This window comes from Anabrus simplex, chromosome 3 (assembly GCF_040414725.1).
Source record: "Anabrus simplex isolate iqAnaSimp1 chromosome 3, ASM4041472v1, whole genome shotgun sequence".
NCBI lineage: Eukaryota > Metazoa > Arthropoda > Insecta > Orthoptera > Tettigoniidae > Anabrus > Anabrus simplex.
In genome coordinates, this window is record NC_090267.1 from 37,924,609 (window position 1) to 37,939,199 (window position 14,591).

Here is a 14,591-nt window from a genome sequence, read left to right on the forward strand (position 1 = left end):
AAGAACTTGGAAATTTATTGAACATCTCCCTTGGTAAATAATTCTAATCCCTTACTCCCCTTTCTATAAAAGCACATTTACCCTATTTGTCCTCTTGAATTCGAACTATATCTTCATATTGCGATCGCTCCTACTTTTTGAAACCACTCAAACTTATTCATCTACTAATATCATTCCACGCCATCTCTCCACTGACAGCTCGGAATATATCACTTATCCCGCAGCTCGTCTTCTTTCTCCCAAGTCTTCCCAGGCCAAGCTTAGCACCCGTCTTCTTTTGCTCTCTGCCATATCACATCTGTCTCAGAACTCATCACGAAATGTGCACACGTAGTCGATGTCAAAGTTGTGAAATTTAGTTTTCTTTCATATTTTGTGGCGGAAACGATGCACAGCAAGTTATTTTGTTAGATGGGATTTATCTTGGCTGGTGTTTGTCTATGTTCGGTCTAACATGGAATCTGTGTTGTAGAATTCTGGGTGCATATCACTTCGTTTTTGCTTTCTGTCTGTCTTTCTTGAAGTTTACTCTGCCAGCTTTCGATAGGTGACAGGGGGAATTTGAATCTGACATCTTCAATTAGAAATGTTTATTTCGCCAATTCACGTGCAGTCTTGAAGGGGTATATTTGGGTATTGCCATTGCCGCCTTGGGAAATCGGGCTTTTATTATTTCTAGTGTTGCTAAGTCTTTGTGGCTGAATTTCTTTCGACTTACATCGACTCCGTACGTTATCCCAGGTAGAACTTTACTATGAATTGTCATGACCTTCATTTAAATATTGTGCCAAGACTCTTATATCGAATACTGCTTTCGTCCCTACCATGTATTCTGAACGTGTTTCCTGTTCTTTGTAAATCCAGGCCAATGTAGTGGAGAACTGTCTAGCTCTACGCTATATACTCTCCCGGAGACATTCTCCCCCATTTCTGAAAACCATTAGTACAGCTTTCTTCTACTTCATGATAAGTCCACCCAAACATTGAGTACATCGACTGCTTTTTGGACTTCGAACCTGTCTGTGGATCCGATGACCATTTTAATGATCTTGAAAGAAGGTCATACTTGATGACGATCAATTTTTGTCCAGTTGAGTGTATGCATGACATAAACCACCCAGCAATTTCTCCGAAAAGCAAAAAATTTTGATTCCAAATTACATCGTGTACTTTACCTAAGACATTATCAGTATGACGCAAAGTGGTGATTCCAGGTGGATAAGTTAGGACACACTTTAATTCTCGCGTTGTCTGTTACAGTTTCGACATGAAAAAGATTACAACGTTCAGAATTGTAATAAAATAAATTCGTATTCTAGCCCCGAGGTGGCGCATCTCTTTTCAGGTACACCCGCAATGGAGGAGAGCTGCATGTACTGTTTTAATCATTTACCAGCCCTCCTGCCATTCTTAAATTTCTGGCAGTACTGGGAATTGAATCCGGGTCCCGAGGACGGCAGCAAATAGTGCTAACCGTTACACTACGGAGGTGGACAGAATTCTATTAAAAATTCTTGATATTCTTATATCTTAGAGAAATATGGTCCGTATCTGAAATATAATTTTCATTACTATGTATGCTTACGCAAGTGTTATACTAACGGTTTCTTCTTTCGCTCTTTCTTTCTTTCTTCCTTTCTTTCTTTCTTTCTTTCTTTCTTTCTTTCTTCCTAAATAGATTACCCTCCATAGTTGGTTTTTCCCTCAAAATCAGCGAGGGATCTCATCTCTTCCGCTTCAAGGGCAGTGTCCTGGAGCGTGAGACTTTGGATATGGGGATACCACTGGGGAGGAGGACGAGCACCTTGCCCAGGTGGCCTCATCTGCTATGCTGAACAGGGGCTTTGAGGGGGATGGGAAAATTGGAAAGGATGGACAAGGAAGAGGAAAGTAAGCGGCCGTAGTCTTAAGTTACGTACCATCCAGGCATTTTCCTGGAGGAGAAGTGGAAAACAACTGAAAACCACTTCGAGGATGGCTGAGGTGGGAGTCGAACCCCCCTCCATTCGGTTGACCTCCCGAGGCTGAGTGGACCCCGTTCCAGCCCTCGTACCAATTTTCAAATTTCATGGCAGAGCCTGGAATCGAACTCGTGCATCCGGGGGTGGCAGTTAATCACACTAACCACTACACCACAGAGGCGGACTATACTAATTAAGAATTATCTAGATACTGACCGGTTTAATTGAAATTGTAGTGGACTACGTCGGGAAACGAACTCCAGCTCTTCTGCCTAGCGTACCTCTCAAAGTCCGCCTCTGTGATGTAGTGGCGTAGTGTGATTAGCTGCCAACCTCGTAGGCCCGGGTTCGATTCCCGGTTCTGTCACGAAATTTAAAAGTGACCCGAGGGCTGGAACGGGGTCCATTCAGCCTCAGGAGGTCAACTGAGTAGAGGGGGTTCCGATACCTTCCTCAGCCATCTTCGAAGTGGTTTTCCGTGATTTCCCACTTCTCCTCCAGGCAAATGCCGGGATGGTACCAAATTTAAGGCCACGGCCGTTTCCTTCCCTCTTCCTTGCCTATGCCTTCCAATCTTCCCATCCCCCCACAAGGGCCCTGTTCAGCATAGCAGATGAGGCCACTTGTGCAAGGTACAGATCCTTCTCCCCAGTCTTATCCCGAGACCCAAATTCTAACGCTCCAGGACATTGCCCTTGAGGCTGAGTCCAAGGGAAATACAACTCTGCAGAGTAAATGATTAAAAAAGAAAAAAGAAAGAATGAAAGTACCTCTCCAAATATTGTTCTTTGAATTTCTACAAAGTTGCTGTTGGCCGAATTTGAAGACATTAATTGAATTCCTACAAAATTATTCATGATTTCCTGCGAAGAGATTTTTGAATTCTTAAAAAAAATAACGACATCTGTGTGTTCCTCAGGTTGACGGTTTGTTTGGACGCAGCACCGTGTAGTCTACATTTTTTTAACTTTGTACATTTATAATAAAAATAATCCACATCCATAGCCTGTTTCCAGTCATTCGACCGGGTCAGAAATCGAATTTAGCGGCGAGAATAGGAATCGTGCCGGCTGCCGAAGCCTGTCGCACACCTCTGAGGCAATGATTAATTACTGACAGATGAAATGATATCGTGAAGTGTTGCTGGAATGAAAGACGGCAGGGAAAACCGGAGAATCAGGAGAAAAACCTGTTCCGCCTCAGCTTTTTCCAGCACAAATTTCATATGGAATGGCTGGGATTTGAACCACTGAACCCAGCGCACTGCCACCTGAGCCAAGAAAACTCCTTTTAGACGTATAATGTTTAAACAAATTAAAATCAAGCTTTTTCTCCTCAGTATACGTCCAGTACAATTTCATGATCAATCAGTCCCAAATGCTTTGTGCTCCTGGACTAGTGTTTTGATACAAGACCTTCAAGCCATCCGTATAATTATGCGTCTGTGAACAGCCGTCATCCGTTGCTCGTTCGTTCGACGTGATGTTCGTGTGTGGTAACGTTCAGTACCGACGGTCTTGTAGGGAGGGTATGGGTCCAATTACCGCTGATTTAAAGCGAGGGGAAAAGTAAGGTAAAAGATATAGCGGATATGTTTAGGTAAGCCAATAATAACAGCGCAGGATCTTGCCAAGCAGGGATAAGAGCAATTGAATTCAAACCAGAAGAGATCCCAATACTGAGCGCTATTCAGAATCAATCACTGGGGATTACTCATATGAAATCCACTGAATTATAAAAGAAAGAAAAAGAAGGAGAAGGGAAAGTGCAGACAATCCCACGCCAGGAATAAATTCACGATATATTAAATCTAAGTAGGAGTTATATATAATTATACAAACAGAGCATGACGTAAGCCAGGTCTGCACCACTATTTGGGAAACAATACAAGTTTAATAAATTATTCCAGAAGTAGTACGAAAATGTAAAACAGACCAAATTTTATTAATAATGAATGATTTAGAGGGTATCCAGAAAATAAATTGCACTTAATTGGATCCACTAATCCTTGATAGGAAATTGCTTCATCCAGGTGGCAAAACAAAAAAATTTGAATCGGTATATGCATACAGTTATACCAGGAAATATATTTGCATGACTACAAAGATATACAACTGTGGTCCGGTTCCTTGGTTACAGTCATGTCCCTTCAGTTTCGTTTATCGAATAAAATGTTGTATATAAAATCCACAGATCATACATGCCACATTAAATTTGGATGACTAGATAAGGGAAAAAGGCCACTGTAAACTTCTAAAAAACATTGTCGCTGAAAACGTTTATATAGTTTCTTACTTGATTGCTCTAAATAAACATAACAGAGTTACATCACTCCTGAAATACAACACATGTCATATTACTGCCCATGATTAAGGACTCCTTTCATGAGTAAGGAAATAGAGTACCACCAGAGAAGGAAGAAGGTCTTATCTTGCACCGTCCAGCAAACCACGATGTTCGCCACTCGAAGCACTTGTTAAAAAAAGACATTCTCTATTTCCCTTTAACAAGGAAAACGGTTCGATAATTGTCGAGATGTCAAGAACGCCCTCAAAGAATTTTTTACGCTCAAGACATATGACAGACAGGCATGAATGCGCTTAAGACGACGTAGACTTTCACGGCCGTTAAATGACATTATAATTTTTTTTTTTTTGAATATTAGGTCGTGTAATACTTATAATAAGCTGATGCATTTCGAGCCTCCAACCGAGATCGTCTTCAGAGCAATAACAAATAATGTATTATAACCTACACGGCATAAACAACAATACACAATCAAACTTACCTGCTTACATGTTACTAAATAACTGCACCAGCCTAGCTGCAATCGGCAGACGTTCGATTTTTTGGGTTCTTGCGACGAGAGTATGGGGTTAGGAGATTACTCTATAAATTACGAAACGCACTCGTAGTGCAAAGACAGCCGCCATAAAGGCGCATATTTATAATTTACAAAGTTAAATCCTGTGATGACTCGGTGCAGGAGAAATAAATCTGTGAACCAAACTTGTATTCCTCTTTAGGGAATAACCATCGGACCTATAAGAATAGAACATGATGCCAGGGTCAGAAGTGTCTCGCAGAAATAAAGCTATTACAATGGGTTCCCTCACATATTGGGGAAGTACACACACACAAATAGCAACTCTGTCTGTTACAAACTACAACTAAAATAAACCTACCACTACAGCCATATCTCTCCCTACCACGCATAGAAGTATATTTATGGATGCGAACCCATGTCCATTAAGCAATCTTTTTATTTACTAGATAGACTAACACTACTAATTCCTTAGTGCCAAGATATCCTATGTATAATCCATGACAATATTAACACGTAAATGGAAAAGAAAGAGGGAAAACACAACTAAAGAAAGCATCATTGTCAAATAATATTCTGCCTGAAGGAGAATGTCTTACCACCCTTGGCTTTTAAAAATGGCCGCGCCTCCCCAGGGTACAGAATGGGCCATTGACCGCTCTGTCTAGCCATGCAAGCCTCGCCCTCGCTGCAAAAAAATTTAAACACGGCCGCCGGCGACCCCGTGGCCTGGTTCCCGTGTGCTCAGAACTAACTTCACAAAAGGGCTTTTACTCACGTCTAGCCTTGACAAACCAATAGCCACATAACAAGTGAGGAATCACTTCTCATTCTACAGGTATATATCCAACTCAACTAACAGAGCACCATGGGCCTCATTTATATCATATAAAGTACCTTGCCCTATTATTCCCATAAAATAATCACCGTCAAACCATATGACGTGTTCCTGGTAACCTTTAGGTCTAAGGTTCAAGCCCCTGTTTGGCAGAGTAAAAAGGAGTCGCAAATTTTAATGACACAGCCCACGGTGTGGTTTCATTTCACCCATAATCGATTAAATAAATACAGGCATAAAAAAGATTCAATTTAGGCAGCATGCAAACACTACGTTACGCAGATCTGACTATCCTTCCCAATAGAGAGAAATGATAAACTACTCTGAGTAACCCTTAGTTACAAGGAAAATTTTATCCGACGACTGACACTAATCTAATGCACACAAAACAAGCTCCCGTAATACTAGGCACTTCTTCCTATCACGTAACCTAATTTATATCGTTATATGTTTCATAAAAATATATATATGCTTTACACTTTAATATTATAAAACCATCTTAATAAATAGCCTGGTAGGCTATAATCACGTCACCTAGTAATATTTACAAATTTAATTACTGTATTTCTGCGTAACAACCCCCCGATCGTAATACATGCTTACAAGTATGGTTCACTTATCTATCTTTTTGGTGACCTCCTCATCCCTCCGTTCGGGTTGAACTGTGCCTGCACAGCCCATCATGGCCGCGATGTGGTCCTGGGTCGATCCTCTAGGTCCAGTCCCCATGGGTAGCTCGTTCATGATGTCGTCTTCTGGAAGAATGGCTCGTTCATGATGTCGTATTCCTGCGGTTGTGGTCGGCAGGTCTCGTATCACACGTCTCTTGAACACATCACAGGTCTTCACTAGAATGAAATGCCTAATTTATTCACAGCATATCATTCCCTGATATATTTTATTCATTTTTGAAATAGAGATCAGAACTGGTAATCCGCGACGTCAAAATCCTTGTCCCCTTTTATCTATATATCCGTGCACTAATGAATATAATCAATATATCTATGATATGAAATCAAAAACTGAATCATTCGAGGTATTTGTTATTACTTCATGCTCAACCGATCCAGTCTCATCAGTCTAGCAGGAACAACACCGATTACTTTAGTTTATTATTAGCACTTCGCAAGATTCACCCTTACCGCTTCATAATGAAGTCTATAGATACGGCATTGTTTGCTGTCGATTAATTAGGCACTCGTGACCTCACTGCAAAGCGTCTAAATACTAACATACACTTGAATAATTACCGGAAAGTTTATAGATCACCGATCCACTGAATCAAAGTTAGCGCAACTGCGCTCATTAATCACAGTCTTTGTCCTAAACAAAGGTTTCTGGCGCAAATACAGACAGACGCGCGACACGTACTAGCAGCAACCTTATCGTCGAATTAACCACCTCCCTCCACATCTCTCAGCTATATAGGAGCAAAAAGCCAAGCGACGCCAGGGGAACTCCCTTGAAACACTCTTGAGTTTGGTATGCAGCCACTAAACAGTTTCCCACGGTGATCGAATTGTTACGTAGTTATTAATCCCATTATTTGTTAACAGCATTAAACGTATCATTGGCTTCACAAAATTCTGGAGATAATTTTCATCTCTTTCCTTTTTTCGGGAAACCCTCAGACAGAGGAGATATCACTCAATTCCCACGATGTGGTGAACCTGACTGCTCCCACTTAAAATTATTGTTAGGGTGGTATAGTGCTTCCCAAAACAAATTCTTATCTCTCTTTCTTCCTCCCACATATAGTCGGTCTCATTTGTGCACAACCGCACCCAGCCTAGGGAATCACCTCCTGAGTTCCCGCGTTCTATATGGCATCACGCCCTTACAGTTGGCGTCATGTTGCGCAATATTATTTCTGCGTTAAATATCATTTATCAGTGAATGAACAGAATGGTACAGTATTGCCAACTGTCACTCCATAGTAACTAAACTCAAGACGGAGAGACCCTGTTAGAAATATAGTTTATTCCAGGGCCTCCAGAGTCACGGAGAAAGATGTTGACGAGTTAACTGTGGAGGGTAGCCATGATCTACTCAGTATATAGCCGTCCGTTTGTTAAAATGAATCAGATGATTAGCAATTTATATTGCCTCACGAATGATTTTATATCTAGGAGGAGGACAATCTGTGTTTTGGCTTAGGATGTAGCACTTCGTCAATCTGTTTCCTTGAGTAGCCATTGCTCAGGATTGTTCTGGTTTGGAACTCAAGTTCACCGTTTAACTTATCCTCCTCACGAACCCCCGTTGATCGGCTGATAAGGGTTTGTCTTTAAGGAGCTGCATAAGAAGTGACATGATGTGGTCATTATGTATGGAATGTTCTGCCAAAACGGACTTTTCTGGCTGGCAAAGACGTACAGTAACTGCCTGTGTTGTTCCTTAACACTTGTTGCTACCTCCCTACATGTTTTGGCCAACATGAACCGACCCACAGAAGCAAGGAATCATATATTCCACACAGTCTAAACCAATAGAATCTTTGAAAGATAACAACCAGTTGTCTTTGATGACATTAGGCTTAAACAGGGTATTGATATTGTGCCATGTAAGAATATTGCAAACTCTACCCGTGACAGACTGTAGATACGGCAAAAAGGCCAGACTCAAAGGACGAGGACAATCTGTGTTTTGGCTTAGGATGTAGCACTTCGTCAATCTGTTTCCTTCAGTAGCCATTGCTCAGGAATATTCTGGTTAGGAACTTAAGTTCACCGTTTAACTTATCCTCCTTACGAACCCCCGTTGATCGGCTGATAGGGGTGATAAGCACAGCACGCTTTGGGCAAAGATGGTGGTCTCTTAGTATGGCTGGCTTTACGGTAAACCGAATGATCTGAGTCCCATCTGATTTCCTAGACCAAAACATTAAAAACCGGCAAATATCCCCCATGTTCAGTCTTCACGGTAAATTGAATGTTTGGATGTATGCTCTTCAGTAATAATAATATTAATAATATTAATAGTATTACACGACCTAACATCCCAAAAATTCTACAGGCTGGGTCATTTTAATCCATCGGAGCAAATATCTGGAAAACTACACATCGGATCAAAAAATGGGTAATAAAAATTGTTTGTTTCAGCACAGGACATCCAATGATACCAAACTCGTAAATAGTAAATCTTAAATAGGAACTCCCGTTTCATTGCAGATTTGGATTCCCCCCAAAATTACCCCAATTTGACCTTATTTTTATTTTATTTATTTATTTAGTTTGATCCAGGACACCTTAGATTTGCCATAAGACACAGAATAATACACAATAAGAATTTTGAGGGAAGATAAAAAGATTAATGTTAAAAAAATGATAGGTTGCAATTAACCATGTTAAATGGCATGAACTCCATATAAATGGTGACGAAGAATCGAAACGGAGTATTTGATGAATGAGACGACTATCTCATCTTGTAGGCTTCTCGCTAGTTTATATTTTTGTCGCCATGTGACGAATGATTTGGGAATTGTTCCCGTCGCGCCAAAGAAAAGTCCAGTCACCGTAATTTTTTTAAGGTTATACGACTCAAGAAAGAAAGGGATAGTTGGATTATAGATATCCTTTTTCTCATTGTCTACGTCAGTCGGCTGAGAGGCTGAAGATTCAAAGCGTACCGTGGGATCAATAATTTCTGCTTCCTTCCTCCGTCTGTCAATCGCTATAATATCAATCCTGCGAGTGCTGCCACCTTCGGCGAGGCAGTGGACTTCTTCGTACACTTCTAGATTTTTGAGACGAAGAGCATTAGCAATCAGGTTTCTGATGATATTATGGCGTTTAATCCTAAGCAGTTCTCCTTGAAGGCAACTCCCCAGCACATGTGGTAAGGTTTCATACTCACTGCAGTGTCTGCAGTGGCCTGTGCTGGTAGAACGTCCCGCCAGAGTACGTACTGGTGCAACCATCGCGGTCATCTTCAACATCTCCCTCCATTCCAAACAAGTTAAACCATCTCTTCTGGTAACCCAAGAATTAGCAGCAGGAACTAGAGCAAATAACTCAACACCTCTTCCTTTTTGTGGATATGCACACCAAGCTTCAAATTCGCGTGTTCTAAGTATATCGCGCAGTTGTCTAACAGATTTCGTTAATGTCTCTTCATTGAGTTGAAGTTCAGATAGGCAGCGAGTTTTTATTGCTGTGAAATTTCGAACAGCATTTACGTGCGAATCATTCACAGCTTCTAGCTTAAGATTGATGTTCAGCTGTTGAAGGTACACTTCCCAGTAGCGCGCATTAGTGCTAACCCTTTATATTTGTGGTTCGAGTAGATCATACTTGTCGGTATGTCACTCGGAAGTTGTAGAATGTCTTTAAGTGCGCTTCTGATCATGTTGTCGGCTTTTAACAGACTTGATTTGGGAATGTTCTCAACCGAAACAGTCTGGAAGGGGTATATCAGTGTAGGGCCAATAAACTGATTTATTACAGTCAATTTTTGATGCGATTGGAGTAAGTGAGTCCTGGTAATCTGATCTAAGTTAGCTTTCAATTTTTCAAGTACCTGATGTTCATTGAAGACTAAAGTCTGTCTGAAAGTTGCCCCTAAATATTTTATTTCTTCACTATAATTTATACTTCTAATGTTTCCAGAGACCGTCACGATATCATCAGAATGAAGTTTACCATTTTCTATATTAATGGCATTTGATTTGTCTGCATTTATATGCAAACCTATTTCTTGAAGCAGATTTATGACAGAAGTGACTAGGATTGAAGCTGCTGCTTGATCTTTAGCTATGATCACCAGATAGTCGGCAAAGCATAGGGATGTTAAAGGTACAGTGTTAGGACTCAATTGAAAACCATACATTTCTGATACTTTGATGTCTGTGAGTTCATCAAGGATGTGGTTTATACCCCAGTTAAATAAGAAAGGTCAAATGGGATCTCCTTGCATCACTCCACATTTGATGTTTATCTTAATTGTATGACCACGAGCAGTTTGAACTTGTGTTGTGTTTTCTGTGAGAAGGTTGACTAGTAACTTCTTAATGGATCGCCTTTAAGTGATTGTGTCCAATACTATCGAACGCTTGGCTGATGTCGAGGAATACTACGCAGCCTGAAATATTTTTCATTACAGCTGTTCGTAAAATGCCATCAACAATATTCACGTTAATGAAAGAGCCAGGGGTCATGACAAAACCTCTTCGGAACTGGTTCAAAGAGATGTATTCCCTTACAATTTTATCAAGGATCTTACTTAATATGCGCCAAATAATGGAGCAAATACTAATCGGTCTCCATTTGGAGAGATCCTTCTCTTCACCGCCTTTATGTATATGAGCAGTTCTCGCTGCCTTAAGAACCTCAGGAATGAACCCACTTTCAAATATTCTTCTGATGATATGGGCTAAAATATTAGCAGCAAGTGGATCATAAACAGATTTCAATAAAACCTTATCCGGACCTGGGCTAGTGTCAATTACTATGCTCTTGATAATAGAGAAAACTAACTCTTGAGATATTGAAATTGTATCATCTAAGGTATCATTCGTATAATCGATATAGGAGTCTCTCATGCAATCATTAGGAGTTTCAAATCTGTTCCTAAAATATCCTTCAACAACATCTTTCTCTAGTTTCAAATTATTAGTACTTTTGCCACTTAAAATTTTTCTAATTCCTTTCCTCCTTTGGTAAAAATATTCATATTGAGTCAGTTCATACTCGAATTTAGCCTTCCGACGTTCACGATCATTCTTAGAGGATCTCTGTGGGTTACTGGAGGTTTTATATTGTCGGTTGTTATTTTTGTAAGTGCCACGTTTACGAGCTTCAATATATGTAGTAACTGGACTCTTTGGACCTGGCAGTAGGTCTGTAGCTGTGGCAAGGAAGTTTACAAAATTAGTGACTTGTTCATTGAATTCAGCATCACTCAATTCATGCTGAAAAATATCTAGCCATTTACTCAGTTCGTCGTGGTAACGTTTATTTTTTTGCTCTCTTTGATCAGAGGTTATTTCCAACTTCGTTGACTGACCATTTTTACTAGAAATAGGAATAGGAACTGAAGGTGGAATTTTAGACTGGCTAGGTGTAGTCATAGATAGATTCAACAAGCAGGCTCTGTATTGCTCTGGGTGTGATTTACTTATATGTATCGTAAGGCCTTTATACATTTGCCCGCAAAATAGACATTGTGCTTTGTATCAGTGGTACTTTTATTGGTGTCATTTGCAGCCATAGTACAGGATGTATAACCTCGATAATATAGTTACAGATTATATTTGTCAATAATGATAATTAATTAGGCCCATATACATTATGACTATGAAACTGTAGAATATATCAGAAAGTAGGGATGTGTAAATTATTTCGTCTTGTAAATGCAAACCATGAATTGAACATATTACAGTGGGGATATTTAAAGAGAGTTAAAGATGGCAAGAAGAGAGAAACAAAAATATTGAGAACATAGCCTAATTCAGACGTTGAATGATTAAAGGACACAGAACACTTATATGATAACAAGCGGCTACCTTAGTAATATGTTGGAATTACCGCCTAGATGTCGTTGGTTTATCTTTATTTATTAAATTGGTTAAATAATCCTCAAAAATGGGGATATTTCGAGAAAAAGCATGAGATCAGAAGAATAAAAGTAAATGTGAACGATATTTTCAAAATTGATATCCTGAGGTACCATTATTCTGACGGTGAATAAAAAAACTTCACATCGGATCAAAGAAATGGGTTATAAAAGTTGTTTGTTTCGGCAGGGGACATCCAATGATACCAAACTCCACCCCGGTACTGGAAAACCAAGACTTGATTTTAAAAATTGGTTTCCCATTGAAGATTTTGAAATAATTTCCACTCCCATAAGTTGAGATGGGATGCGTCGGTGAATAATGGTGCCCCAGGATATCAATTTTGAAAATATCGTTTACATTTACTTTTATTTTTAATATCATGATGATATCTCGAAATATCCCCATTTTTGATGATTTTTAACCAATTTAATTCTTGTCGATTAGCGCCACCTGTCAGCCAAAATTACTTTAATCATAGGTCAGATCGGGGTAATTTTTTCTGGGAAATCCAAATCTGCAATAAAAAATGGGAGTTCTTATTTAATATTTCCTTCTCCCCCTCCCCCACACCCAGGGGTTGTGGGTAGGGGGGGAGTTTGGTATCATTGGATGTCCCCTGCCGGAACAAACAACTTTCATTACCCATTTCTTTTAATCCGATGTGTAGTTTCCGAGATATTTGCCCCGATAGATTAAAATGGTCCACCCTGTATATTATAATGAATGTACTTATTTCTTGCTGGGAGAAGTGTATCTCATTTAGGCTAATGATTGAAATCAATTTCGTTGTTACAAGTATACTTTAATTGAAGTTTTGCTACCAAATCCGAAATTTCATGTGCAACAACCTGATATTATGAATTTATTTGTACTACTTCATTATTGCCGCTCAACAATTATCTATTTTGAGTTAGGCAAAGGCATAATGGAGAAAGTAAATAAACTTATAAATTCGTATCAAGCTCCACGTAATTTTTTCTTACTACAGTCTTCAGTTTTAAAACTACAGCAAGTTACTAAGATCAATAGAAAGGTAGCTGAACTTATTTTCTTTCAATTCATGTGACCTCTTACCTGAAGTAAATGGTACATTGGGAAGAAAATTATGGTTTTTCATACAAATTCAAACACTTGACTGGGCCTTTGTCTCTACTTTGACATTTACAGGCCCACCTATGCAATATTCATAATAATGAGTTTGTTTGGTATCGTGGAAAAATCTACAATTTGCTCATTAAAATACTTAATGACTCGTAAAACATTATCGGCTGCTTTTATGTCTACTATGATGGACGAGTTTTGTGTTTTCATTAACAGCCGGTAATTATACCAGGTTGAAATAAAATAGCATGAGATACTATAATGGCGTGCTGTTTTCCCCCATGCTATTGATTTTGTTCTTTAACGAGGGCAGATTTCATGGTCTCTTTAATTGACGTAGGAGGGGCTTTCTGCTTGTTTTCTCGCCAAAATGAGATTTGCAACAGATAGTCGAAAGTAACTCTGACTCATGAAGTCCGGGTAGAGACATTCAGAAACATTGAAGGACTCCCATTGCATAGGCCCGTTCCACAGCTCAGGTAAGCAACATCCTGGGGATATGAGCTACGAACTTTCGTTAAGGGGAGTCGGAAAACAAAAAATTTTAAAAATAACTTTTTTTCCAAATGTTGCCTCATTCCTTTATTTGGACTCTGCTCATTAAAATGGTGTATAATTTATTTTAATACGACACGTGGAAGCATTTTAAAGATATATTTTAAAATATCAATGCATAAGTGTCAAATTGGGCAACTTAGACTTGTTTCTTTTTGAAAATATAAATATGTGGAACCCTTTAATCTAGAAGGCTGTGGTTTTCGCTGTTCTATTCCTGAATGTAATGCGCAAAGGTTTCCGGCACTAACACAACAAACATTTCAGTAGTTTCGATTAAATAGAGTTGCATTTTCGGCACTGTTGTGAGTAAATGTGTGAGTGAACATTCTGTTTTACTTTGAAATCATATTCTGAAAAATGACTTTTTTTCTCATGTTTGACCCATTATTTCAGAAACTACACTGGATATGCAGTTCATTGTTTGCAGAGAGTCACCTTGTGCCATGGTACAGCTACTGAACCAGATAAAAGCACTTCACATGTATAGTTTCAGATTTACCATATACTTTTAATTACATTTTTTGTAAAAAAAATTGGTACTTATTAAACAAATTCATAACTTTACAATCGTTTGCTCCAACCATTCCATCCTGGTTCAGTATTTATGAAAAGGGTGTAAATATAAGTAGTAAAAATATCAAAGCTCTACACCTAATACTTCCTGAGATAAAGGGGCATCTTTTCTGTCAATTTAACATTATCAAGATATGAGAATATATTCTTTATTCATTCCTAAAAATTACAAACAGTTTC